The 27278-nt window shown below is 36.6% G+C and overlaps 1 protein-coding gene across 7 annotated transcripts in view; it reads left to right on the top strand.

Moving 5' to 3' along the window:
• LOC105198089 (follistatin) overlaps positions 1–27278 on the top strand; it is a 621281-nt gene that overhangs the window by 438566 nt on the left and 155437 nt on the right. For 6 of the 7 annotated variants that reach the window (XM_039451098.1, XM_039451097.1, XM_039451096.1 and 3 more), the window contains one exon: positions 243–551. The gene's annotated coding sequence lies outside the window, so the exon portion shown is untranslated. Of the gene's footprint in view, positions 1–242; positions 552–26925; positions 27079–27278 lie in introns of those variants that run through there. The other variant, XM_039451099.1, reaches the window with a different exon arrangement.

Genomic DNA, 27278 nt, shown 5'->3' with positions numbered 1-27278 from the left:
ACAAAGTTATTCAATAAAATGTAAATAGGTGCTATATTACACCCATCTCCTCTGAAAATTTTCTTGAATCAAAATAGAATCTTCTTAGGAGATACTATGTGTGCACAAGTACATTTACTGTATTGAAATAAATTAATAGTTGCAATACACACGGTAACTTTCAAAATGCTTATAAGTGAATATATTTTATTCGATTTTATCATTAAGAATTTCAAAGTCATTTTATTGTTTAATTTTAACAGAAACCGCAGACTGTACTAAGATACGCTGTAAAGAGGGACAAACTTGTTTATCTGAAATGAAGTCTGGACGTCCACGTTGCGTAACCTGTACCTATCGTTGCTCTCGGAAACGAGAACGCATTCGGCATAACGTGCATCATGATAAAGATCGAGATCCAGATCCATCGACGACCATGTTATGTGCAACAAACAACATCACCTATCCTAGCTGGTGTCACATTGTCAAAGATGCCTGCGTTACTGGCTTTGTTCTTGAAACCCGGCACGCGGGCCCCTGTAACGCTTACGACACAGCTCCTCTTTATATTGGTGAGTTAATAGTTATTGACAAAACTTTGCGTGATGTCATGTGCGACAATTTAATAAAGCGCTAAGATAATTGGGTTTGTAAACAGTCAAAGAATAATAAAAAATAGAGCATTGCCAAAAATTGAACCTTAAAAATTTCAAAGGGTTGAAAAGATTGGTACAGCAATAATAAAAAATAGACAAATTGATTATAATTATAATCTAGAATTGGATAAATTAATATATTTTTTAAACTAAACGAACAAGGGAACTTGCTAAATGAGAATTTAATAAAACTTAGCATAAATATAAAGGAAGTATATGCATAAATTAACCCCTTGTCGTACTTTAACGAGTTTGACTCGTGATACAAATTTTGTACCAAACTTAAATATTACTCTGGCCTGTTTAGCGCCCGTCTCCTACCGCTTAGGCCCGGATTTTGTCAAGTTAAATGGTACGCCAAGAGGTTAAGAAATTTTTAGTTGCAAAAATGGTTCAAAGAAGTGCAACTACGCCTTAATGCCTCAACAAATTCTCTTTTTTTCAATATAAGGTGATTTAGAACAATCCATGTGTCCCTGTAAAGGCGTGTTCTTGACTAAATTCTGGGACAATTTTTTATATACGAAAATTTTGTTTGACGCTTAATTTTTGAATTATAAGAGAATAAAGTTAGCAAATCACGGGCCGTATAGACATGGTAGACAAAAACGGCGTAACTCACCGTCCGACGTAGGCGCTTACGCGGGGCGCTTTACTCTTACAATCAACTGTCTGACAATGAGAATTATTCTATTGCATAAAAGCATAAAACGATTTTACTGTTGCAATTTGAATGAATTTCACAATTGTGGAAAATTAATATAAAGACCTCTCACGTTCCTATATAACAAATTAACGTAAAAAAATACACCAACTTTGATTCTCTCTTAAAAATTGTATCACAAAGCTTGTAACACTTTCACGGATTTACTCACACACTTGATGAATAGCGCAAGACCGATTTACGAACGATTCTATTACTTTATTATTGATTAGTATTAACAGTTAATTACTTAACTTAAAATCACTTGAAATAAGAAAGCGTAACATACATAACTCGACGCGAAGACTATTGGTTCCTGCATACTGGATGTGGAAACGCTTGCCACGTCGCATTTTGTCGCGCGGCAAGCGTTTCCGTCGAATCTGTATAAGGTAAGTAACAGAGAGAGAGAGAGAGAGAGAGAGAGATGTGTGTTTATGTTTGCGCGCGTATGCGTATGTGTTTTATGCTTTTATGCGATAGAATAATTCTCATTATCAGGCAGTTGATCGCAAGGACGCCTCGCGTAAGCATCCGCGACGGATGATAAGTTGCGCCGCCTCTGTCTACCATGTCTGCCCGGCTCGTGATTCGCTAAACTTATCCTCTTATAATTCACAAAGTAAGTGTCGGACAAAATTTTTGTATAGGAAAAATTGTCTCAGAATTTACTCACAAATACATCTTTACAGGGACACATGAACTACCTTGTATATTTCGTAAACTAAACAAAATTGTTTGCCTTATAACCACACTGCTACACTGCAATTTGTCAATTAGACAATAATCAGCACAAACGTCTGAACAATGGTTCTGCTTTATGGTTTGATACTGGTTAGAATTACAGTCCTATATTCATTTAATGGATCCTAGAAGTTCTAGAATAACCTATTTGCTAGTTCTAGCGTGTTTGTTCTCTTCAATTTTTTGAAATTAGTGTTTCTAGTATCAAGCAATTTTAAAGCCAAGTTGTTAAGACGTTCAGCAAGTTGCATCACGTATTTAGCGCTGTATTTAGTTATCTCAGAGCGCACTGGGTCTATCTTCAGATTATAGTAGATAAATTTATTATTGACTAGCTGTGCCCCGCCACGCGTTGCTGTGGCTCTGTCTGGTTAAATGGAAAAGTAAGAAAAAAGGAAGCGCATATACACTACTCAAAAAAAAAATAGGGAACACTTTCCAGACACCAAAAATTAGGCAATTTTCAAATGACTGTAACTCGGTGAAAAATCATCGTAGGTAAAAAATAAAAAAAGCATTTTGAAGCTTGAAGATCGAGCTTTAACGTTCTACTAGCAGATTTTTAAAATTCTTTTAACTTCCTTGTCTTACGCAGTAAAAAAACACACCTTGTTTTGTTCTTCAAAATTTTGTATTTTTGACACCTTGCAGATCGACCAACAAATTTTTTTCGAACAATTCAAGTAAAATTTCATAAACTACAATATTTTACCTACAAAATGCTTTTTTAAAAATTTCACTACGATTTTTTTTGACCGAGTTACGCAACTTTGAAGCTAAACCTGCATTTTTTACAAATGATATCCGTACTCCGTGAAAAATCATCGTAGACAAAAAATCAAAAAACCACTTTAAAGCTCGAAGTTTCAGCTTTAACATGCTATTAATGGTTTTCATAAATTTTCTCAATTTCTTAGTACTATGCCCCAAAAAGGATACACTGTTTTTTCCTTAAAATAACGTATATTTCGTAACAGCCTGTAGCTCAATAAAAAAATTTTTCTCGACAAATCCAATGCAAGTGCCATAAAGTATGACATTTTCTCTACAAAATGCTTTTGTTAAAGTTTTTTCTACGATTTTTTTTGACCGAGTTACAAGACTTTGAAAATATACATTTTTTACAGTACATTTTTCCGAAAAATGACGTCGACCGCCGACATTAGCATTACCCAATGTGCACCACGTGGAGGTTGTCGATCGGATTTTTGCACATCGTGTGTGTGTGTGAGTGTGTGTGTGTGTGTGTGTGTGTGTGTGTGTGTGTGTGTGTGTGTGTGTGTGTATCACAGCAGAGATAAGGACCCCGCAGTTCGTCACTTCTGCAGTATTTAATGACTCCAAACCCTCTCTGCTCTGTGTGTGTGTGTGTGTGTGTGTGTGTGTATGCGTGCGCGCGCATGAGTGTTCAATAGTGTGTATTTCCTCCTCTCTGATCAATTACTGCTTGCAAGCGTTCTCGCATATTTATACATCTTGCAATACGATCTTGCGGAATGTTGTGCCAAATTTCCGTTAAAATTTCTCCCAATTCTTCTAAATTTTGCGGCTGTTCCTCGCGACGCCTTAATCGTCGTTCCATTTCATCCCAAATGTGCTCGATTGGATTTAAGTCCGGGCTATTGGCGGGATGATTTAACAGTCTAATTGCGTGTCATTGAAAAAAACGTCGCGTTATATTCGCCGTATGAGGTCGAGCGTTGTCCTGCATAAAAATAAAGTTCCGACAGGTTTGATTTAATAGCAAAACGTGTGGTCGTAGAATATCGTTGATATAACGAACACCCGTCATTGCCGCAGGTGGCAGGATCATTAGATCACTTCGTCTTGTAAGTGATATACACCCCCACACCATCACGGAACCGCCGTTGTAGGATCGTATTGGCATAACGCAACGTCGATCATAGCGTTCATTTCGTCGACGCCAAGTACGTATACGAGCATCATTGCCATAAAGGCAAAAACGTGATTCGTCGGAGAAATATACATTTCTCCAATCTCTAGCGGTCCAATTTATGTGATCGCGCGCAAATTGATAACGTATTTGGCGATGTATGAGTGTGAGTCTTGGTACTTGTGCACGAACACGAGAACGAAGACCTGCTTCTCTCAAACGGTTGCGAATTGTTTGTTCGCACACATGGCGCAAACGAATGTCATCGCGAATGTTTCTTGCGGTAATTATTCGTCTTTCTAATGCATAACGAACAATGGCTCGATCTTGTCTATTTGTCGTTAATCGAGAACGACCACTACCTTCACATCTCGTGTAATTTCCCATGTCTTGATATCGTAACCAAGCTCTACTCACTACGGACACGGATGCACCAATATCTTGCGCCACATAACGCATACTAAAACCTTGTTGCAAAAGCGCAATTATGCGTGCAACTTCTACGGCCGATAAATGTCTACGCGGCATTTTGAAAATTCCGTGTCGCTTATCACACTGCGAGAATCGCCGGCGTACTAAACAAAATTTTATTGTATTGAGCATGCAATGTTTAATACGGTCATCTTTGTCTAAAAAGAGATTTTCTTTAGACTGTAAACATATAGTCGTCTTAGTCTAAAAAAAATCTCTTTTTAGACAAAGATGACCATATGTAAACATTGCATGCTCAATACAATAAAATTTTGTTTAGTACGCCGGCGATTCTCGCAGTGTGATAAGCGACATGGAATTTTCAAAATGCCGCGGAGACATTTATCGGCCGTAGAAGTTGCACGCATAATTGCGCTTTTGCAACAAGGTTTTAGTATGCGTTATGTGGCGCAAGATATTGGTGCATCCATGTCCGTAGTGAGTAGAGCTTGGTTACGATATCAAGACACGGGAAATTACATGAGACGTGAAGGTAGTGGTCGTTCTCGATTAACGACAAATAGACAAGATCGAGCCATTGTTCGTTATGCATTAGAAAGACGAATAATTACCGCAAGAAACATTCACGATGACATTCGTTTGCGCCATGTGTGCGAACAAACAATTCGCAACCGTTTGAGAGAAGCAGGTCTTCGTTCTCGTGTTCGTGCACAAGTACCAAGACTCACACTCATACATCGCCAAGTACGTTATCAATTTGCGCGCGATCACATAAATTGGACCGCTAGGGATTGGAGAAATGTATATTTCTCCGACGAATCACGTTTTTGCCTTTATGGCAATGATGCTCGTATACGTACTTGGCGTCGACGAAATGAACGCTATGATCGACGTTGCGTTATGCCAATACGATCCTACAACGGCGGTTCCGTGATGGTGTGGGGGTGTATATCACTTACAAGACGAAGTGATCTAGTGATCCTGCCACCTGCGGCAATGACGGGTGTTCGTTATATCAACGATATTCTACGACCACACGTTTTGCTATTAAATCGAACCTGTCGGAACTTTATTTTTATGCAGGACAACGCTCGATCTCATACGGCGAATATAACGCGACTTTTTTTTCAACGACACGCAATTAGACTGTTAAATCATCCCGCCAATAGCCCGGACTTAAATCCAATCGAGCACATTTGGGATGAAATGGAACGACGATTAAGGCGTCGCGAGGAACAGCCGCAAAATTTAGAAGAATTGGGAGAAATTTTAACGGAAATGTGGCACAACATTCCGCAAGATCGTATTGCAAGATGTATAAATATGCGAGAACGCTTGCAAGCAGTAATTGATCAGAGAGGAGGAAATACACACTATTGAACACTCATGCGCGCGACGCATACACACACACACACACACAGAGCAGAGAGGGTTTGGAGTCATTAAATACTGCAGAAGTGACGAACTGCGGGGTCCTTATCTCTGCTGTGATACATACACACACACACACACACACACACACACACACACACACACACACACACACACACACGATGTGCAAAAATCCGATCGACAACCTCCACGTGGTGCACATTGGGTAATGCTAATGTCGGCGGTAGACGTCATTTTTCGGAAAAATGTACTGTAAAAAATGTATATTTTCAAAGTCTTGTAACTCGGTCAAAAAAAATCGTAGAAAAAACTTTAAAAAAAGCATTTTGTAGAGAAAATGTCATACTTTATGGCACTTGCATTGGATTTGTCGAGAAAAATTTTTTTATTGAGCTACAGGCTGTTAAATATACGTTATTTTAAGGAAAAAACAGTGTTTCCTTTTTGGGGCATAGTACTAAGAAATTGATAAAATTTTTGAAAACCATTAATAGCATGTTAAAGCTGAAACTTCGAGCTTTAAAATGGTTTTTTGATTTTTTGTCTACGATGATTTTTCACGGAGTACGGATATCATTTGTAAAAAATGCAGGTTTAGCTACAAAGTTGCGTAACTCGGTCAAAAAAAATCGTAGAGAAATTTTTAAGAAAGCATTTTGTAGGTAAAATGTTGTAGTTTATGAAATTTTACTTGAATTATTCGAAAAAAATTTGTTGGTCGATCTGCAAAGTGTCAAATATACAAAATGTTAACGAACAAAACAAGGTGTGCTTTTTTACTGGTAAGACAAGGAAGTTAAAAGAATTTTGAAAATCTGCTAGTAGGACATTAAAGCTCGATCTTCGAGCTTCAAAATGCTTTTTTTATTTTTTACCTACGATAATTTTTCACCGAGTTATAGTCATTTGAAAATAGCCTAGTTTTTGTTGTCTGGAAAGTGTTCCCTATTTTTTTTTTAGTAGTGTATAATTCTTGTGAGTACACAATTTTTATATAAAAACACGCACGTATTTGAGTGCAACGTTGTGTCAAAATTTCAAAGCATTCATTGAAGAACTTTCGGAGATTTAAGATTTTGAACAAACAAACATTTACATTGTTCTTTATATAGATAGATAGATGTAAAAATGTAATAGGGAATATTTAGCATACTTTGTAATATTTTCGTTTGGAAGTGTTCAATAATGTCTATGTTATTTTCTTGGCAGTTCCCCATAACTAGATACCATAAGTCCAAACCGGTTTTAGTATGGACTTGTATATAGCAATCTTTCATTCGAGGAAATGTTTTGAGTGCCTATCAGGTACCCAATACATGTTATGTAGTTGTGTGTTTAATTGTTTGTGTTTGGTTTATATATGCTTCCTACAGGTTAGGTGTCAAGGTACGTACCAAGATAATTTGTTTCTTTATCTTGTGATATTGGATTCTGGTTTATACGGATCTGATGATGCGCAAAGTATATATCACGTGTGTAGATTTGGCTTTATTTACTATCTTCTTAGCTATATTTCTATATTTCTATTTTCTTCAAATTCTCTTGTATATTTTTAGTAGCTATTTTAAAGTTCGAGTCAGTGGATAACAACGTCATATTATCAGCAAATGTGCTCGTGTGTACTTTTGGGTGCGTAGAAAGGTCAGCAATATAATATAAAGAAGTGGCCCAAGGATACTTCCTTGAGGTATTGAGGTTTTTATAGTTTTAAGTTTTAATAAGGAATCTTGGTACCTGATTTTGAAACAACTATTTTCTAGGTATGATTTTAATAATAAATAATATTGTTTAGGTAGGTTTTTTTAAATTTTGAATAAGAGTCCTGTGTGCCAGACTTTATCAAATGTCTGGCTTATGTCAAAGAACATTATTCTTTTTTCACAAAAACTTTATTCATTTTATTGACTACCCAGTAAACATTTTGTACGCAAAAGGATATCAAATTGGCACCAAATTCTAGCGGAATTTTGTACCAAAACCGTGTCCTACTGTGTCCGCATTAGGATGCCCAATGTAAACCAAATCTGACAAACATATCTGAAGTCAAATTGAAACCAATAAACAGAGAAAACAAATTTGATAATAATAATGTGATGACAAAATGGCATCAAACACAAACCAAATCTATTATCAAATGCGTTGACAAAATAATGCCAAATAAAAACCAAATCTGTTTTCAAACATGCTGACAGAATGACTCCAAATACAGATCACATCTGATGTTTCCGAGACCAACTAAAAAATTTATTTCTTTTTTTGACAAATTTTATTATTTTTATAGCTTAATCTGTATCCACTGTTTTCATATAACATTTTAATTCACTTATTACAATTACGCATTATTTTATAAATTTTTGAAAACGCATGTCGGCGCCGGCGGGATTCAAACCTAAGATTTCAGAATAACAATCTAACACGCTAACACTGAGCTAATTGTACGCATGTGATATCGTTAATAAAAAATTATATTTGAAGTAAAGCTAAATTAAACCGAAACTTGCGTTTTGAATATCACGCGAACATTATCACTAACCCTATGATTATTTTGCCTTAGATATTTTTAATATAAACTATATGAGTAATTAAAATCTTTTCCTGGCCGGATCAGTCAAAAAATAACAATTAGAAGTAGTATCAAAGCATAATAAAACATTATTGACGTAAAGAGCACGTTGCAAAAGTCATTTTGCAATTAATTGTTATAAACAAATTATTAGAAATGACTATAGAGGAAAACTGATTGCACCAATCAATTCATCGGAAAAATTACTATAGAAACATGTATGATGCTTTCTTAATTGTTATAGTTGTTATAATTATTATAAACGAATTAGTTGCATAATTTTTTTGATAAAAAGATAGCCGAATTTCGTAAAGAGAGCATGATATGCGTAATGTAACATTTTATCCTTGTTTAACTTTTGATGATCTACAAGGATTATGTCATGCGCATTATGTACTTTACGGAACTCAACTAATGTTGCATTCTTGTGTGATAAAAGCTGACATTTTCATAATAGCAAGCTTATTTACTATCTGCCTTCAATTTGCCAATCATACAAACAACAGATCTGTCTGCTATCAACTTCCAATCTGTCGTGTATTTTTGACAAATTATATTGCATTCCTGCGTAAAAATTGCTAACATTTGTGCAATAGTAAAATTGTTTAATATTTGTTATAAATTTGTCATCAAAACTTTCAACAGATTTGCTTGTTTTTCAACGCCAATTTGTCATATACTCTGCCAACAAGGAAGTAGTATATTTGGTACAAATCTGCTAACAGTATCGGAAATACCAATGTATGCGGACCATATGCGGACCAAAATCTGTTACCAACTTTTGCAGTTGCAGAAATGGTTATAAGGATATTCTATAAACTTGCTCGATCATTATGTTTTTTTTAAATCCAAATTGGTGCAGAGAGAAGTAGTCTTTGTAGAGGTTTGGTTCTTTTCAAAACAAATTTTTCAAACATTTTTGAGGTTTGTGGTAAGAGGCTAATTGGGCAGCAAAATAATGCCTTATTTAAGTTCTTTGGGTGCTTGGAAATTATGATAATTTGTACGATTTTCCATTATGCAAGGTAATATTTTGTACTGAGGAATCCATTGAATATAGCAGTCATAAGAGCTATTCCTTTCTTTGATAGTTGTTTGAGTATTTCTGCCGTTATAAAATCGTAGGGCATTTTTTATTCTTGAATTTATTAACAGCATTTCGTGACTCTTTTGAAAAAATACTATAGATAGAGGCATTGATAATAGTGCGGCAAAAAAGTCCGTGATTGTTTCGTCGTTTTCTTCTTGTGTCGTGAGTTGTTCAAAAACTTTTGTAAATGTTTGACGAAGTATTTTGCTTTTTTTAGCTACCTCTTGCCCATTTGTTTTCCATCCTAATAGGAGAATTATGTTATATAGGTTTTTTAACTTTAAAACATTTGATTTTTTTTTCATATTTTGTAGAACTTTGATTTGGTTTATAATTTTGGATTTGATTGACAATTATTAGCTATATGCACGAATGTACCACACCTATTACAATTACCTTTGTAACATTTTTTATCTATTTTGTTACTTACTTTAACTGTTAATGCATTTTGTGCTGGAATCGATATTTTAGCATGTTCAGCCAATAACTTTTTACATATCAGATCCGTCGTCAAAGTTGTTTTGCTATGTTCCAATGTCATCGTCAGTGGTCAAAAGTGTATAGGTAGATTTGTTAAAATATTCGCTGTTACAACTTGATCCGGGTATTTTGGGAGTATTTGTCTCATCTTGCAACTTATCGTTTTCATTTTTTCAAGGTATTCAGTCTCGACAATTTTTGTAACAAATGGCAAACATTTCTTGTTTTAATAAGATTTGAACTTTTATCTTCATATAGCTTGGATAGACGATCACACATTTTTTTTGCTGTTTCATATTCTTGCATATTTTTAATTATGTGATAAGTCACGTTGTTAACCAAGACCGATCTCGCTTTCCGGTCTTTAATTGAGTTATCTTCAGTTCCTATGCAGACATCATAAAGTTCTCTGTCCTCCAGATGATATCTTATTGTAAACTTCCATTTGTTAAAGTTAGATCTGCTTTGAAGTTTATCAAAATTTACTGAAACAACGTTTGAAAGAATAGTGGTCAAAGTTGCCATGTTTTGTATAACTTCAGTGCTTTCAATGCTTTTACTGTTAAAATAATTATTCTAATGGCACATTAACGCTCATGTATCACAATTTTTACATGAATAGAAGGCTCATAAACTGAGCTTAAGTACCCAGCAAACATTTTGTGATGTTAAAAGATATCAAATAGGCGAATTCCAGCGGAATTTTGTATTAAAACCGTATCCTACTATGTCCGCAATAGAATGTCTAATGTAAACCAAATCTAAAGAACATATTAGAAGTTGAAATTAGAAATTGAAACTAATTCCAGAACAGATTTGATAACAACAATGTGATGACAAAATGGCATCAAACATAGACTAAATCTGTTGTCAAATGCGTTGACAAAATTAATGCTAAACATAAACCAAATCTGTTATCGTACATGCTAACAGAATGACTCCAAATACAGATCAAATCTGATGTTTCCAAGAATAACAAAAAAATTTTTTTTACACATTTATTATTCTTATAACTTAATCTGTATTTATTTTTTCATATATAACATTTCAATTCACTAATTACAATTACACATTATTTTACAAATTTTTTAAAATGTATGTCGGCGCCGGCGGGATTTGAACCTATGATTTCGGAACAACAACCTAATACGCTAATATTGAACTGATTAATCATACACTTGTGACATCGTTAATAAAAAGTTATATTTAAAGTAAAGCTGATTTGAACCGGAAGAAACTTAAATATTGCGCGAACACTCTCATTAACTCTTTGATTATTTAGCCTTAGATATTTTTAATATGAACTATACATATAAATAATTAAAACCATTTCATGCCCATGACCATAACAGTCAAAAAATAACAATTAGAAATAGTATCGAAACGTAAAAAAACATTATTGGCGCAAAGAGCACATTGCAAAAGTCAATTTTGCAATTAATTGTTATAAACAAATTATTAAAAATGACTGTAACAAAAAACTGATTGCGCCAATCGATTTACCAGGAAAAATTATTAAAGAAACATATATGACGCTTTTTTAATTATTATAGTTATTATAATTGTTATAAACAAATTAGTTGCTTAATTGTTTTGATAAAGAGATAATGGCTAAATTCTGTGAAGAGAGCGTATGATGTGCGTAATGTAACATTTTGTCTTTGTTGATCAACTTTGACGCATTTTTACGGTGGCGCTGCCCATGTCAAATGTAGTGTTCAAATGCTCAAACGTCATTTTGACACACACACACACACACACACACACACACACACACACACACACACACACACACACACACACACACACACACACACACACACACACACACACACACACACACACACACACACACACACACACACACACACACACACACACACACAGGGTGTTTCCGAAATAGGTGGCCAAACTATAAGAGCATATTCTACTCATTGTAAGGATGAAAAGAAGTCATATAAACATGGGTCCGGAAATGCTTCCTTTATAAGTTATAAACATTTTTTATTGATTTTACAAAAATTGCTGGAAATGATTTCCTTCCGCATCAATGCATGCTTTGCACCGACGTCGCATAGATTGTTGAAGACGTTCAAAAATTCCCGGAGTATTTCGTATTTTTTCACAGGCAGCGATAATACGATTTTGGAGTACTTCCACATTAGCAACAGGAGTATCATACACGAGAATAGACACGAGTCTTAAGATGTCCCCATAAGTAAAAATCCAATGGGTTCAAATCGGGAGAACGTGCAGGCCAAGCGATGGGTCCTCTTCTATTGGTGTAATCCATCTATTGGTGTAATTAATATTCAGAAACTCTCAAGCAATGCGGCTGAAATGTGCTAGAGCTCCATCTTGCATGAACCACATTTAATTGCGTATCTGTAGAAGAACGTCTTTTTAATAATATAGGGAGTTGCGTTTCCAGAAATTGTGTGTAGTTGTTACCATTAAGTGTAGGTGGAAGAAAAATCGATCCAAGTAGGAAATCTCCAATAATGCCAGCCCATACATTGCACGAAAACTTATGTTGATGCCAAGATTCAATAATATGCGGATTTTCGTATGACAATAGGTGATTGTTATGATGATTTATTATAGCATGGTGTGAAAAATTTGCTTCGTCTGTGAAAAGTATGGACACTTCAAAATTTAGAAAAATACACTGTTGCAAATACCACTGAGCAAAAATTACTCGTAATGGATAATCCGCTGGTAAGAGAGCTTGTACTCATTGTATGTACTAGGGATACAAAAGATCTTTGTTTAATATCTTCCACACTGTTGAGGGAGAAACGTTTTGCATTTCTAATGCGATCTGTCTCGTGCTAAGTCTTGGATTTTCTGTGATTCGTCTAATCATTTGCTCTTCGATTGCAGGTGTTCTTATGTTTCTGTTTCGTCCTCGATTAACTGTATTGGGTAAGAAAGATCCTGTTTCCCTAAGTCGGCGATGGACCGCACTAAAGGTATTTTTACTAGCACATCGCCTTTGAGGAAAGATTTGTTGATAGAAACGTTGAGCTTTTCTGCAGTTTCCATTAGCCCGCCCATACATGTAATGGATATCTGCCCATTTGATGTTAGAATAAGCTGCCATGTTGATGAATACTACCTTCATTTGTAAATGCTCAAATAAAGACTTCCAAATCCATACAGACCTATCTAAAAACCTTTTGTTTACTTTAGAAGGTGAATGTCGAAGCAAGGCACGTCGTCCGACGTAAATACGTACAATGTAAATAAGATATGTTTATAACTAGGAAAGAAAGCATGCATTGATACGGAAGGAAATCATTTCAAGCAATTTTTGTAAAATCAATAAAAAATGTTTATAACTTGTAAAGAAAGCATTTTCGGACCCATGTTTATATCACTTTTTTTCATCCTTAGAATGAGTAAAATATGCTCTTACAGTTTGGCCATCTATTTTGGAAACACCCTGTATATATGTATATAAGAGAAAAAGATAATATGGTACCCATTTTTATTTTTTAAATGACTTTGTTAATAATTAATATTTTATATTGAAACTTAAACGATTATATTTATTTAAGTATTATATTGTGTATTGATTTTATTCTGCCGAAAATGTACGATTAAAACCGATTAAAGAAAGTAATCCGAATCGATCGGAATTTCTGCCTCGAAAATACGGTATTAAGACCAATTGAAAATAAGATCGGAACCCAGATAGATTTGTTAAAACAGAATACATTAATGTAAACTTAATAAATGTTTAGTTTACAAAAAAAATATTTTTTTTATCCTTGCGTTAAAAAGGATTAAAAAAAGATTAACTTTGAATTAAACATTTAATTTATGTACAAGATTAAATAACAGTACAAATTGTTATTTATAAGTAAAAATATAAAGTTTTATGAGGAACAGCGTTCCACACACACGTCACGTATGAAAAGAATGAGAGCGAGTATTTGTCACGAGGTTACAGCAAGCAACTCCTAAAAGTCTCATTGAAGTATGAGCTGGGGAATCAGCCGCGGTGACATCTAGATATAACGCCTAGACTCATGAGAAGATCCCGCGCGGCGTGGCCACCTAGTGATGGAGCCAGCACTCACTTGTTAAATCCATTTTAATCTGAAATTATAAAATTTCATAAATTACAATAAAATTGAATTTTAATGCGATGTGACACGCTAAGACGCTGACAATTCTTGTGTCATTTTTAAATAAAGAGATATTTTGATGACACCACTACAAATCACGTTAACAAATTTGTAAAATTGTCCAAAAACTAATGCTTTTTTGGCAGTTAATAAACAACCGTTAAGAAAAAAAACAATTTTTGAACAATTTTACAAATTAATTAAAATGAGTTACAATGTTATTTTGTCAAAATAGCTTCTTACTTAAAAATAGCACGCAAAAATTCTTAGCGTCTCAGCGTATCATTTTTTGCTACTAATGTCAGGATTCTTAAACGTCGTTGCTGAAAGAATTGAGGAGGCTTAATGCGACTAAATTAAAATTTTTTAAAATTTTTATATTTGCATTACACTAAAAAAATGTATAAAATTAAAAAAATAAAATCTATCGAACTTTCTTGACCGTTTGGAAATTTTTAACAGCATAAAAGTACATTAAATTTAAAAAAAGAAATATATATATATATATATATATATATATATATATATATAACTACAGGGTGATTATTAATGAATGTCTCCACTTTTTACCATAGGAGCACGCATTTGTGATTTCTAATGTAATAATACGTTAGAAATACGTATCCATCGGTAAATCATGCTCGTATGGTAAAAAGTGGGTCATTCAGTAATAATAACCGTGTATATATATATATATATATATATATATATATATATATATATAATATACAGGGTGTTTCAGACCACCCGTACACCCCTTTTCTCTTCGCAGGATTAGGACCAATCAAAAATATGTTCAGACGAAAGTTGTAGGGTTTCAAAAGATCTATTCAATGATCTTATCAGTTTGACCTTGGATGGCGTCGCCAAGGTCAGATCGAAATCACATTAAGTTTTTTAAATGAAACACCCTATTTTTGATTCCAGAATCTAATAGCTGATGTCAAGACCTTTCCAAAACACTACAAGAAAGTTTATTTTCGTTGACTACTTTCCAAGTTGTGCGGCTTGAAAGTTACACTACCGCCAACACCATGTAAATAACAATATAAAATCACGCGTTACGCAGAAAGCCGTGCAGCCGACACAAAGAAAGTAAACACGCGAGCCGGGCCAACAAAAACAGATCATGAAAAATCGTGAAAGTTAGCTGTCGCAACCGTAGATAGTCACATACATATGTATGTCATAATATTATGTAATTACATTATTACTTTAACGGTAGCACACGAGCAATAACGAGCGCGGCTTTCTGCGTAACGATGTCTAACTCGTGATTTTATACATATTGTTATTTGCATAGGATGTAGTAGAGATGTATTCACCACAACGCTATTATGACTCAACTCAACACGAGTGACAATAACTCTCTCAAACTTGTCACCTACGTCTTCAATAACCGTCATATCAGTATCAATCGCGCAACAAAAATCCGACCCTCTTTATTAGTCTAGGTTTATTTAGCCATGTCCTATTCCAATGAAGAAGCATATGATATGCTGCTAATTTTAGGTGAGTGTCGAGGTACATTCATTGCAGCGGAAAGATTGTGGCGGGAACGTTATCCTGATCGGACTCCTCACTCGCGAAATGTTTTTTCACGTTTGGCTAAACGAATCAAAATTAAAGGTGTCGTTCAGCCTCAACATAACAAAGGTACACAAATTCGTCGTCCGATTATGGATGAAAGAACAGTGGAAATTCTTGCATCGACAGAATTGAACCCTTATGATTCTTTAAGACGACGAGAACAAGATTCTGGTGTTAGTAAAATCAGTGTTTGGCGCATTCTAAAAAATAACAAATTTCACCCTTACAGAATGTCTGTTCATCAAGCGTTGAATTATAACGATATTAGACAGAGACTTGTATTTTGCAACTTTATAAGACAGCAACCACTTGATTTCCACTTGAAAATTTTATTTTCTGACGAATGTACACTTAAAAGTGATGGATCTGTTAATACTTGGAACTCTCGTTATTGGGCACAAAATAATCCTCACTGGTTGAGAGAAGTAGATCATCAAACCATTTGGAAAGTCAATGTTTGGTGTGGAATTATTGGAAGTCAAATCATAGGTCCTGTTTTCTTTGACGAAAATCTAAACGGTGATAGATATTCCGCCTTGATAATGACAGATCTTCCTGTCTTACTAGAAAATATTCCTCTGTAATTGCGCCTGAACATGTGGTTCCAACAAGATGCATGTCCGTCTCATACATCGAGAGTTGCTCGTGCGGCATTAAATACTATGTTCCCCGACAAGTGGATAGGCAAATACGGTCCAATCAATTATCCACCCCGATCACCAGATCTCACCGTCCTTGATTATTATTTCTGGGGAAGGATAAAAAACTTGGTCTATCATGAACGTCCGACTACGAGGGATAATATGATTCGTAGAATGAGTGAAGCAATTCGATCCTTACGTGCCGAGGAAATTCTTCGAGCAACCAATGATTTTCAAAATAGAGTTGATGCTTGCATCGCAGAGAATGGTGCTCACTTTGAACATTTAGTCGCTTAACAAAACATACACTCATTCATTCCCGAACGTGAGAGGCAAGGGAACTCACGTGAATCAAGCACCCCAAACGTGAGAGGCAAGGGGACTCACGTGAATCAAGCACCCCAAACGTGAGAGGCAAGGGGACTCACGTGAATCAAGCACCCCAATGGGATGAAATTCTCGTCACGTCCACGTCGTTCATTCTGGATAATGCTAAGCACGGGAAAATGCATACAGTCAATCTGGACATGATTGATCATCAAACATAATCAATCCAGTTAATAAACAAAAGCAGAGTACATAAAACTTTGACTCCCCTTTTCCTCCCCCATACACATACGCATGCACGTATGCACACACCCACACACAAGATTAAATCCGACTAAGTAACCACCACATGGTACATCTTGAGTAATGCTGATGCTGGCGGTAGTGTAACTTTCAAGCCGCACAACTCGGAAAGTAGTCAACGAAAATAAACATTCTTATAGTGTTTTGGAAAGGTCTTGACACCAGCTATTAGATTCTGGAATCAAAAATAGGGTGTTCCATTTAAAAAACTTAATGTGATTTCGATCTGACCTTGGCGACGCCATCCAAGGTCAAACTGATAAGATCATTGAATAGATCTTTTGAAACCCTACAACTTTCGTCTGAACATATTTTTGATTGGTCCTAATCCTGCGAAGAGAAAAGGGGTGTACGGGTGGTCTGAAACACCCTGTATATAGGAGAGACCGGAGCAAATCGTTAGACGGGGTAATTCGATAATTGGAAATATCTTTTTATGGGTATGTTACGTTCAGCCTAGTGGTAAAATGGGTTTATCGTGATTACAAAAGAAAGGGAGGTAGGCAAGGAGGAACGTAACAAACAATACTCGTACGCGCGTGTTAAAGAGGGCGGGTACGAGCCAAGGGCGTGAAGAATTCAGATATGGGTCAGTATGTCGAGAGACCCTACGACCGATATCCTATTTCAGGCCCTAGTCAGTCCCTTTTTGAGCCAACGAATCTAATTATTTAGCTCGGGATAGGACTAAATGCAATCTTTTTGTTCGGAGCGAGAGATGACGGTCAGTGAATAAATGAGATGGTTATTAAATGAACATTGATTTTATTCTAACACTTCCCAAAAGGATTAAAATAGTGTTGATTACATTTATTTGATCTTATAGCTATACAATTATTATTGTATATAAAGACAACGTATATAATGCTAACAAAAATAGAGGTTTCTTATTACTCGAAATACAATTTTTATCGTGTTATTCTATTAGAGCACAACTTAAGTTTTAATATATACATATATATATATATTTTTTATATATATATATATATTAAAACTTAAGTTGTACTCTAATAGAATAACACGATAAAAATTGTATTATATATATATACACACGCACGCACGCACGCACGCACGCACATATATATATATATATATATATATATATATATATATATATATATATATATATATATATATATATATATATATATATATATATATATATATATATATATATATATATATACATTTAACTTAATATTTACAAACATATATCATTTTTTGAAACGGCGAAAACTTATTTATACACCTAATATATATATATATATATATATATATATATATATATATATAAGAAGTATAAATAAGTTTTCGCCGTTTCACAAAAATGGCGCCACTAGTATGTTATGGTTAAAATTGTCTGTTGTAAAACGTTATATCGTAAGGTTGGACATCTGGCAACAACATAACCTTAAAATATTAGCGATTTTGTATCAACATTATATATCTTTTTTCGTGCGAAAATGTCGAGTTTTGAGCCGAATAAGCGTCATTTGCGGAAGCTTTTGATTTACTTCTTTAATTTGAAGAAATCTGCGCATCGATTGCTTGTACAAGCATATGGTGAGGCTGCCTTAAGTGAGAGAAGTTGCCGTGAGTGGTTTCACAAGTTTAAGAACGGCGAATTTGACGTCGAAGACAAAGAACGTAGCGGAAGGCTAAAAGTGTACGAAGACGCGGAATTGGAAACATTATTAGATGAAGATTCGTGCCAAACGCAAGAACCACTTGCACTTACATTAGGAGTGACTCAACCAGCAATTTCACATCGCTTAAAATCATTGGGAATGATTCAAAAACAAGGAAACTGGGTTCCATATGAACTGAAGCCGAGAAACGTTGAACGCCGATTTTTCACATGTGAAATGCTGCTTGCCAGGCATAAACAAAAGGGTTTTTTGCATCGTATAGTCACTGGTGATGAAAAATGGATCCACTACGATAACCCAAAGAAGAAGAAATCATGGGGACCACCTGGTCATGCTTCAACATCGACAGCCAAGCCAAACATTCATGGAAAAAAGCTCATGTTGTGTATTTGGTGGGATCAGCTTGGTGTCGTGTATTATGAGTTGCTCAAACCGAATGAAACCATTACTGGAGCTCTCTACCGAACACAATTGATGAGATTGAGCCGAGTACTCAAGGAAAAACGTGCCCACTACTACTCCAGACACGACAAAGTTATTCTTCTGCATGATAATGCTCGTCCACATGTTGCGGCGCCGGTCAAAACCTACCTGGAAACACTCAATTGGGAAGTTTTACCCCACCCGCCGTATTCACCAGACATTGCTTCTTTTGATTACTACCTGTTTCGATCGATGGCGCATGGCCTGTCTGAGCAACACTTCACATCATATGAAGATACAAAAAATTGGTCGATTTGTGGATAGCTTCAAAAGATGAAGCATTCTTCCGACGCGGTATCCGTATGCTGCCAGAAAGATGGGAAAATGTAGTGGCTAGTAGTGGACAATACTTCGAATAAAACATTAGGTATCGTTCTTTCACAATAAATGCCCAATTTTTGATAAAAAACGGCGAAAACTTATTTATACTCCTAATATATATATATATATATATAATATATATATATATATATATATATATGTATATTGTGACGTGACAGTTTTATCTGCCTCGCTACTTCGTCCTCCACCTAAGCATAGCGCAAGAAGGCGCGTATGACCGGGTCGGGCACTCAGCGAGAGAGCAAAATCTTCGGCAGGACTGCGTAGCGTATTATTTTCATTTACTTATTCGCGGCTTATTTCATGTAACCGCGGGCACCTCGACAAACGTCGCCTAAGGACCAGCAGCGGCGAGGGAGACGGACAGCGGCAAGAAAAGGAGAAGGCGATCGTCCAGGGCCGGCGCATGGAAAGCCGCCGACGGAAAAAAGGACGAGACAAGACGTGGCGACAGATAAGCGCCACGCAAAAGAGGCTCGCAAGTGGCACAGCTGATGGACAGGCTGGGGCAGACGAACGGTCAGAACGAGGGCCGTCGAATGCCGGCTGTCCATCGAGGAGGGTAACGGCGAAGAATCGTCGCAGGAAAATGCTGCTGCTGTCGTCCGCGAGGACGACGAGAGCGACGAGGATGTCGGATGCCGATGGGGACCGCACGACACCTGCGGAGACCCGACACTGTGCTGCCGTGACGTCACGGCTAGATAAGGGCGGCCGCTGATAGGCCGCGCTGCTTGGCGCAATGATATCGCGCACCCCGTGGGAGGGGTAGCGCTCATCAATCGCGATCCTCTCGGCTTTTGCGTGCGACCCGGTGACGAGAGCGCATGCTATCGGAAGCGAGCGAGGAGGATATCGTCCTGAGCTACCAGAAAGCGGCTATTGGGTGCCCGGCCTGGCTATCTCTGCCTGGGGTCTCGGAGACAAGGAAGAAGACCGTGTCGAGAGTCGAGATGACCCGTCTAACCTCTGTGTAAAGCCACGAGCTGTCGGTGTCGACCGGCTCGCGCTCTGAGGTGGAGCCATTAGGTTAGTGTGCGAGTGCGTCTGCCGCGTGGCAATTAAACGCACCTTCTTAGTGTTTGGCTGGCTCTCCACCTCAAGCCCGAGACCTTGTCGGCGCATCCAATTGTCGGCTGCCGCGTGTACTTTAGCTGTCCCGCCGTAGAAGCTCGCGAACGATCGGCTTCCCGGGAAGCTGCAAAGGCCTCGTGCACGTGCGCGAGTCGTGTTCCGGCCGCGATCGCACGGCCGCCCGCGTTATCGGCGTTATCATTGTCGTATCGCGTGTTTTAGGACGAATTTTGTAACTTGGCCGCGACAACGGCGTTGTCGACAGCGGGTATCTTTGGTTGTGCAACGTTGTGAATTAATTAATGCCTGTTAGCGAAAGTTCGGCAAGTGTGTTCTCGCCGCGCTGTTCAGAACGCGCGTGACTAGCCGCCGTGGTTGGCGCCGTTAGTGTAATTGTTGTAGGATTTAAGAAAATTCTCGCGTTCTGCCTATTCGTTTTCGCCAACTCTCTATCTTTTTCGTTCTTTTCTCATTTTGACTTATGTTTTCTGCGTGGTTGGCTGTACTCCGTCTCTATTATACGCTATAATATATATTATTTCTACCTATTATATCGGTCTGATTTTACTTGGTTTCTCGTCTACCCGTCTCCTCCCCTAAGAGAACCGCTTCGTCTGTCTCCGCTACCCAGTCCCTCTATCGGTTAGAGGAGCTAGCTGGCCGCGTGCGAATGATAATTTCGCGCTATGGAATGACGAGCTATCGCGTGGTGTAAATCCGCGTTTGGTGTTAGAGAGTGTACCCGGCGACGCGACCGGTATAATCGCGTCTGGCGCCCAATTTCGTGATTTTTGTGTGAACATATTTATCGGTTCGTTCGTCGCTCGCGCGCGTGTTTCGCGCGTAATTCCGGTTCCTTTGTTTGATCGCGTATTTCGCCGCTGCTCTCCGACATCAAGAAAATACGTGACAATATATATATTTATTTTTACAGGGTGTCAGGTAACTACCGCCCCTGGTTTCGTGGATTGATAGATAAAGTACAACTGAGCAGAAAAGTTCTTTATCATTTTTTAATATTTGCCATAGTTAATAAAATAAAAATTAATAAAGGGCTACGCCCCAAAGCTACTGCTGCTTTTCCCTCCTCTCCGCGCCACGCCAACAGCCGCGGCTACCTACGTCACGGCGACCGGCGGGCGATCCTTGTGCGCAGTGATACGCGCTTATCCGCAGACTTTTTTAATTTCTATTTTGTTAACTATGGCAAATATTAAAAAATGGTAAAAAAATTTACTGCTCAGTTTTACTTGATCTATCAATCCACAAAACAAGGGGCGGTAGTTACCTAACATTCTGTAAATATACATATATATATATATATATATATGTGTGTGTGTGTGTGCGTGCGTGCGTGCGTGCGTGCGTGGGTGCGTGCGTGCGTGCGTGCGTGCGTGCGTGCGTGCGTGCGTGCGTGCGTGCGTGCGTGCGTGTGCGTGCGTGCGTGCGTGCGTGCGTGCGTGCGTGCGTGCGTGCGTGTGTGTGTGTGTAAGATTATAATATAAAATATTATAAAATAAATGAAACTTCTGTTTTTCACCTAAAATTAAGCGGATTATTTTGGATTATAATATCCATGTAATTATTCAAATTTATTTGGATTGAGTATGGATTAAAATAATTATTTTGGATCAGAAATAATTTGCAAAAGCAATATTAAAATCAATTACTATTCGTATATAATTAAAACCTATTAATTTTTAATCTGCTCATGGATTAAATCAATTAAAACTGCTCAAAACTTATTTAAAAGGATTCCGTTTTAATCGTTTTTAATCGCACATTTTTTGCAGGCTAGATTTAAAGTAATGAAATTTTTATTACTTAGAACGTGATTTATAAAAATATGACGTACTTTATAATTGCTGAAAGAGGAAAAGTGGTGGTAATACGGCTAGCTCAAAAATAAATTCAAAAAATCGTTTTTATTTTATTTTAAATACATAGCATTTTGTTACATGATCATATATTTTGTTAAAATAAACTTTTAAAATATTTACAATATGGTAGTGCAAAGTTTTAAGACAAATAAATGCTGACTTTGATTATAAGATCACAGATGTGCCTAATGCCTACAATGTAATACCGCCAAAACAAATAACTGCTGACTTTTGTTATAAAATTACAATTGTAATGCCTATAATGTAATACCATGATAATACCAAGTTTTAAGTCAAATAAATGTTAATTAATTTTGATTATAAGAACTGCGTTTAAAAACATTGTGAAGTGTCTCCGTAAATCATTTTATACTTATTTAACATTCGGTAAAAAAAGATAAAATAATACACGGGGTTATTTGAGTGATGTTTCTGTACGAAGTCAAAATCACGATGTGTCACGGCGGACAGATATAAGCACGTACGAACCGGCAAATAAGCGCAAACAGGCAGACAGGTCTGTATTGCAAATTATACTGCGGTAGAGACATCGTGCAAAGATGATGTACATCATCTCTGCACAAATGCACCGAATGCATTTTATCCTTGTTTAACAATCGCTAAACGACAAAGATAAAATGATACCTCTGATGTTCCCGAATACAGCTCTCAATCAATTTATTAATGAAATATTTTGATATGAAAATTTCGATAGTAGGTCGTTTAGATAGCTGCATATCGAAACCCTGATATCCAAATCGGACGGGAGCACAAATTGCTAATTTATGATTTACATTATCTTAGCAAAACTCAGGCAGAAACCAAGCATAATTTGCTGTTTCAGCTAATATTAGCAGAAAAACAGCAAAATCCGAGCGGGCACTTCGTCATGACATGTTAAAGGAAGGACATGTATCAAAAAATGCAGCAAAACTTATCGACATAAAAGAAACAGAAATCGAATATACCGTGTCGTCATAACATGACGGCAGAAACGCGACAGATATAGAACACGGTCTGTTTTATGAGCTCTTAACGGCAAAATCGCAGCAGAAGTCGAGTACAATGTGTCGTCATGACATAACAGTAAAAACGCGACAAGTATAAAACGTGATTTTATTAATCAGTTATTTGATGGCAAAATCGCAGCACAGTTATTTGATGGCATTATTGAACATAATTTCTTACGGGTTGCATAAACCACGCTTAACTCTTTTAATGCGTGCTTTTTCTAAATGCGTGCGCATTTATCAATCTTATCAATCCTGTGTTTATCGATCTTATCTTATTATTATATCTTATTATAATATATTCTATATTAGCCCTAATGCGTGTTTGTGCGTATTTGTGTCTGTTGCGTGTCGCGTATCGACTGTCGACTTTCAGTCGTTCAACAATCGTTGAAATTTTACTCAAGACAACGGACGCGACAGTGCCAGTGCTAGATTTCTGTAGTTTTCCTTGCTCTTTGCAAACAATTCTCGCAGGATCGAAGTGGACACCACGGAAAAGAGAGTCCGTGTGAAACCGCCTACATGTTCAGACACTTTCCGTAGCAAGCAACCACGGAAAAGACCGGCGAGAAAGTTAGAAAGAAAGACAGAGAGAGAGAGAGAGAGAAAGAGAGAGAGAGAGAGACCGCGGCTAGAAACATAAACATGGATAAAAAACCGGTAAGTATGCATGTAATATTTCTTCCTATTTGTTTTTCGTACAGTTTCGCACGCTTGTAACTTGTGACTTATTGAAATAAATTGATATACTAAATCTACTGAAAATAGTATGGAAAATGGAGTATATCACGTTTTGATATAAAAATACAGAATATTTTATAAAAATACTGTATTTACATATATGATAATATCGCAACGATCCTGTGCTTGTACGAGCGTCTAGAGGACGTGATTGGAAAAAGCGTACTACTCACACAATACAAGGATGTCCTTTGGACGCCCAAGGGATGTCGCGATCCAACATGTTTTGACGTCCAGATGACATACCAATTGTATTTTGTAGACGTCTAGAAAACGCCCTTTGGACGTACAATGTACCCCCCTTACGACGTCAGATTTATTCACGTTATTAGGACGTCTTGGCAGGACATAAAAAAAACTTTTATCAACGTTGTTTGGACATTATTTTATGTTGGCGAGATGTAAAGCGTACGTTTTAATGTTTCGGAAGTTTTCAATGGTTTCGCAGTTTATCCAGTATAATTCTTGTCACCAGAATCAAGGAATGGATGCTGCTATTCCATGATAGTTCTTGACTGCCGATTTATAACTCTGAATTGTGCCTTTATTTAGGTTGTCCAATGTTCTGAGCTCGAGGTAAGCGGTATCTATTCCAAATATGTGTTCGAGACTGAGACTAATTATTATCTGAATACGTTTCGCAAAGCAACGAATCTCTCAGCCTCCTGTCTAATAGGAGAGGGAAACGCGGAGAGTCCGAAGCTTCCCAAAAGTTACCGATCTTATCGATACCGTTAGATGTGGAGATCAAATACGAACACGAGCAATTTTTTAAAAATATAAAATAATAATAAATACGAAACGGACTTATAAGAATAAGACTAAATACGAAACGTATAAAAATGCTAATAAATACAAAACACCGCCCGCCTTGTAAGACCATGTCTTACATTTGTATATCTATAACAACAATTTTGTCATCATTAAATCCAAATTATACATTAATTATTACTTTTAAATAGTATCCTATGATTCAGTCAAATAAGTATAATATAGATTGGATACTTCGTTAATTTAAATTATGCTACAATTAATAGATAAATAAATCCGTGATGCAATTATTACTTGAGTTAAATGTTACAATTTAGTCAAATATGTGATAAAATGAGTTAAAATTTACTTAACATAAATCAAAATAGATTAATAAATTATAAATAAAACAATACTTTACATAAATAAATAAATAGATTACATGAATTAAGTAAAATAAAATTAAACACGTTAAGTTAAATTCTTAAAACAAAAAAAATTTTTAAATGTCAGTCATTTAATAGCAATATTACTAGTTTTAACGAGGATCTCAAGACATCTCCTTTCGACGTGGTTACTAATGCTGACTGGACCACGTTATCTGCTCCTAGGTTAATGTTCTTCACACGTTCATGAGTCAGTGAAATAGAGGAAGTCCTTGCTGTTTTACTAGAACGACTTGACCTTTAGTTAGTTGACCCTTGTTGACTGACCACTTATGCAGCTGCTGCAACTGATTTAAATATTCACAACTCCAGCGGCTCTAAAAGTGTTGACGGAATTGTTCCGCCAACACAGCATTCGATTTTGGTTAACGTCACTTAGATCACGGCAAAGAAAACTACTCAATGGTTTGCCAACCAAAAAATGCCTAGGAGTAAGATATATCAAGTCATTCGAATCTGAATTTAGCGTAGTCAACGATCGCGAATTAAGTATTGTTTTAATCTTGCACAACACAGTGTATAGGTCAAAGGCGAGATGAGCGGTACCCACAATGCGTTGCTGCAGGTGATATTTCATCGATTTCACGGCGGCCTCCCAAAGTCCACCAAAGTGTGGAGCATTGGGAGGGATAAAAAACCACGATATCTGCCTGTCGCGACAGAAATATTTTATACCATTTTGCTTTTTTTCGCCTTTTAAAATTTATAAAATTCGTCTAATTGACGCAACCCTCCCTTGAAATTGGCACAAATGTCATTGTCAGAATGAATATTGACAGGGCTTTCCTTACGCGAGATAAAACGTTTTAATGTAGCGAGAAATAACTCAGAAGATAAGTCGGTTAATTCTAAATGTATTGCTTTTGGGGCAAAGCAAACAAATAGGCAAATATAAGCTTTAGTATTTTGAGCGTTTTGCTGTTTGCCCTTCTGCAAGACACTAGGACCCGCATAATTGACTCCGCAATTTGAAAATGGCGGTGTCACCCTGGGCGATGGTAACATTCCCATCTTCGCTTAAGAAAACGATAGTTTACATCTAAAACAAATGATGCATTGTCTAATGATTTTTTGCGTTATCGAGCAAGTTGAAATTGACCAGAAATTTTGTCTGACTGCAGCGATAGTGCCCTAAAAACCGGCACGCTAATTGCGTACATGTTCCTGTTGAATAATGAGATGCGTTAGTCGATGATCTTTTCGTAACAAAATCGGATGACACGTGCTATACGGCAACTAAGAATTCTTTAACTTTCCCCCAACTCGAATTAGCTGTTGATCATCTAAAAAAGGCGATAATGAAATTATAGAGCTAAAAGAGTTGAGTGATGTTCCTGTTTTTAATTGTTTAATTTCGTTTGCAAATCTATTTAGCTGCACACATTTGCATAGCACAACCAATGCGTTCAAAACTTCGATATGTTAAATTTGAATATCCGTCTTATTGGATAGCTGCGAGCATCATCGATCAAATCGGAGGCAATAAGCCACAATTTGACATATCTTGTCTAAATTTAAGAATTTACTGATTAATTCTGCAAATGGATTGATGATTGCTGCATGCACAGCAAACGCAACAACTCTCCGTAATTCAAGCATTTCAGACTCTACTAATTACAGATTTTTTGTCGGCCAAGCATCGGAGCAATTGTTCAAAAACTCAGGACCCTGCCACATAGCGATGAGTCTACAATATTGCCCGCAAGGACACCACGAAACAACAAATCTACAGGATTTTCCAAGGACGGCACATAGCGCTAGCTGGATTGATCTGTGAGTCGCTGTATCTCCACGACACGATTTGCAACAAAAACCAACCAATTACGTAAACAGGATGATATCCAATGCAATGTAATAGTAGAGTCCGACAATAAGAAGACATCAATTGTTGATAAATTAATGGATGATTGCACTTTGTCTAATAATTGTACTAACAGTACCGCTGCACAAATCTCAATTTGCGGGATCGAAGT

The sequence above is a fragment of the Solenopsis invicta genome, chromosome 6 (genome assembly GCF_016802725.1).
Source record: "Solenopsis invicta isolate M01_SB chromosome 6, UNIL_Sinv_3.0, whole genome shotgun sequence".
Lineage (NCBI taxonomy): Eukaryota > Metazoa > Arthropoda > Insecta > Hymenoptera > Formicidae > Solenopsis > Solenopsis invicta.
Note: the sequence above shows the minus strand (reverse complement) of the source record. Positions and strands in the feature narration are given on the sequence as shown.